Source organism: Cricetulus griseus, unplaced genomic scaffold, assembly GCF_003668045.3.
Source record: "Cricetulus griseus strain 17A/GY unplaced genomic scaffold, alternate assembly CriGri-PICRH-1.0 unplaced_scaffold_19, whole genome shotgun sequence".
In the NCBI taxonomy this organism is placed as follows: Eukaryota; Metazoa; Chordata; class Mammalia; order Rodentia; family Cricetidae; genus Cricetulus; species Cricetulus griseus.
The window spans coordinates 341,109-344,492 of record NW_023276908.1 but is presented as its reverse complement, the minus strand read 5'-3'; the positions used below and the strand labels follow the sequence as shown (position 1 = coordinate 344,492).

The following is a 3,384-nucleotide window of genomic DNA, read 5'->3' as shown; positions in this document are numbered from 1 at the left end:
TGAGAGCTGGTGGGGTGAGACTCCTACAGAGAGAGGGACATAAAGAGGTATAGGATAAGAGACAGAGACACATGGAATGTCTTATAGTTACCCAGATACAAGAATGTGGGGCCTCACTAGACTTCATTCATGGGACAGGGCTCAGACAGCCATGCTCTGTCCCGCTTTCACCTACCCCTTGGACTATAACAGAAAACTCATCTAGGCACAGATTGAAGAGATGGGGGAGGATCCGCAGTTGGAATTCATGACTGGGACCTTGAACCTAACAATCCCATGACTCTCGGAAGCTGAGGACTTCAGGCAGCAATACTAAAAACAGGGCCAGTAGATACAGCCATGGCCACAGAGGACAGTGCCATTCAGGATGATGCCATTGTCACAGCACTGCTTGAAGGGATGGTTATAAATCTGATCACCACCTCTGGGTGCTGGCTGGCACAGCAATGGCCCAATAGCTGGGAATAATCACAGCTAGATGACCTACATGGGGCAGCCTAGGACCCCATCCTCAGCCCATCCCCTCCTTGCTCACTGAGTGGTCCATTCTCCCCTGCAGTTCTTGCAGAGGGCAGCAGTGCAGAAACCAGGGTTGAGGCCGAGATAAAAGAAGGAAGGTGCAGTCGGCAGGCCATGATGGAGGCAAGAAGATGGTGCCTCGGAGTTATTTGAGGCTAATAGCTCAGGGTAAATTTGAAACTGATAGGAGTCCTGGCATGGGAATGACATGTGAGGAAGTGTAGGGTGGGGGAGGGGTCCATAATTGAAAGTCAGAGACATTGGGATTGCAACACAGAGAGCCAGTAGGGATGCTTGGTGGAGGTAGGGAGCCCCAGGGGCAGGGAGTGTACCCGTGGTGGGGCTGAGAAGAGAATGAGTAAGAAACACATGGATTTGATATTCAGAGGTAAAGGATGGGTGTCATAACACCTATGTCCCCTTGGCCTGATGTCTCCTTACCTAAGATCCCAGTCACCATCCTTCTGTTTCTGCTACAGAACAGCCAGAGGTGAAGACGGAGCGGCAGCAGCTGTAAAGTTTCTGGAACCTTGAGTTGTTATTTATCCACCAAGGGAAGGTGTGGGCAGGAAGGGTAAAAGACTGTTGTAGAGAGAAACCCTGATTAGAGGTAACGCAGACCATGCCCGTTTGGGCATGGTCACAGGTATGTAAGAGGGGTTGAAGAAGGGAGGTGAGCAGGTGGCCCTCTTTCACTTGGCTGAGCTGACTGGGAAGCATTTCTGGTGCTTCCGGTGCTTCTGGTGCTTCTGGTCTGTCCTGCTCAGGTGCAAACCTGGTCACTGGTTCCCTTGCTTGAGAATTCCCCCCCCAACAAACTACCAGTTATCAACCTCCACTTTGTAATCATCAATAGACTGTGTATGTGCTCTCCCTATCTAGTCCCAGGAATGCCATGAGGCACTGGAAGATCCTGGAAATATTGTCAGCAAAAGGACAGAGAACCTGAATCTGAAAGAAGAGGAGGTGGGGAATAGTATTCAACTCATTGGTACAAGGAAAGAGCTTCTGAATAGGACAGTAATAACACAGACAATAAGACCAACAATTAATAAATGGGACCACGGGAAACTGTAAGCTCTTGTATGGCAAAGGATGCATAATAGGAAAATATTTTTCCAATAACAAATCCAATGCAGGGTGAATGTCCAAAATATACAAAGAACAAAAACAAAAATAAAACAAACAAAATTCCAAACCCTGGACATCAAGAGAACAAATAACCTGAGCCCTGAGTTTGCATTTTTGTTGAATAAATAAAATTAACCTTGGGTCAGGAGGTTAAGTTAGCAACTACTTGACAGGAAGTAATCAGAACATGAGAGGGCATCCAGGTGAACTCGACAGAGAGAGAGAGGGGGGTAGGAAGAGAGAGAGAGAGAGAGAGAGAGAGAGAGAGCGTGGCAAGCAGTAGAGAAGGATAGATTTGGAGTTGTAAGGTTTTTTGTTTTGTTTGTGCAGTAGAAGAATGTTCTCTCAGCAAGGAGAGAAGGTTAGCTAGTTGTGACCCAGTGTCTCTGAGCCAGCATGTTTTCACCCCAGCCTTTGAATCTCAAGTTTTATTCATAAATAGAATGATAGAGATTCAGTTAATGCTATCTTTAATGGCATTGACAGAGCTGGTGCTTGCAGGAACAGAATTCCTGCCAGGCTGCAGCCTGAACAGCCAGGCTGCTGGGAGAGAAGCAGGCCAGTAACTGCAAGTCACAGTTGCTGACTGAAATAGAAGTAGATTAAAGGCAGCCACTGTACTGAAGTTAAAACAGTAATGAGGGATAGAACTAAACAGAGAGTTCTCAAAGCAAAACAAAAATGGCTGAGAAACACTTAAAGGAATAGTCAACATCTTTAATCATTAGGGAAATGCAAATCAAAACTACGGCAGATTTCATCCTACACCAGTCAGAGCAACAAAACAAATGACAGGTCTTGTTGGCAATGGTGCGATGCTAAGGGAAAACTTCTCTGTTGCTGATGGGAGTGCAACCTTGTGCACACATTATGGAAGTCAGTATGGTGGTTTCTCATGAAGATGGGAACAGATATATGTCAAGATTCAGCTTTACCGCTCTTGGGAATATACCCAAAGGATTCTACATCCTAGTGCACAGCCACTTGCTCAGTCACATTCATTGCAGGTCTAGTCATAAATGAGTGGATTAGGGGAAATCTGGTGCACTTATGCAATTGAAAATTATTTATGTGAGAATAAAGAAATCATGAGAGTGCAGGTAAATGGATGGAACAAGAAAAAAATGTCATGAGTTACATAACCCAGATGGCAAAAAAAACAAAAAATGCTATGAATTCTCTTACATTTCAATCTAAACTCAATAGTTCTGGATTAAAGGTGTGCACCACCACCACCTGGCTTCTAGAACACAGCTTAAATCCTTAAACAGAATCAAATTTTCATTCTAATTATTAAAAAGTGACAATTCAAATGAACCACGATTTTATAGAACCATTTTTTCTCTTTATTTTTTACTACACGAGCATCTCAGAATATGGAGGAGAGTCTATTGGTGGAAGTCTCCAGGTGAACTGAGCACAGCTTCCAGCTTGTATTTTTCTTGAGTCGAGCAAACCTCAATGTGCCTTTGTATCTGGGTCCTTTTTGTACAGGACTCACAGTGACTCTTTTTTTTACACAGCTGACTTATTTTCTTTTATGTGTCTTTTTTGTTGTGGTTAATCAACCTCAGCATTGGTGTGAAGGTCAATACAGAACCTTGCTAATTGGACTGAGCCTTGGACAAAGTGAGTCAAGTACAGTCAAGGGTGTGTGTTGGTGATAGCATGTCATTAGTTCTGGAAATACACATTATAGTGATATGTGTAAGCTGTCCACTGTGACAAGCACAT

General features: G+C 44.2%; 1 pseudogene; it reads right to left on the bottom strand.

Annotated features, from left to right (window-relative positions):
• Positions 1 to 201: 201 nt before the first annotated feature.
• On the bottom strand, positions 202 to 635 carry LOC103158891 (annotated as a pseudogene).
• Positions 636 to 3,384: the final 2,749 nt, after the last annotated feature.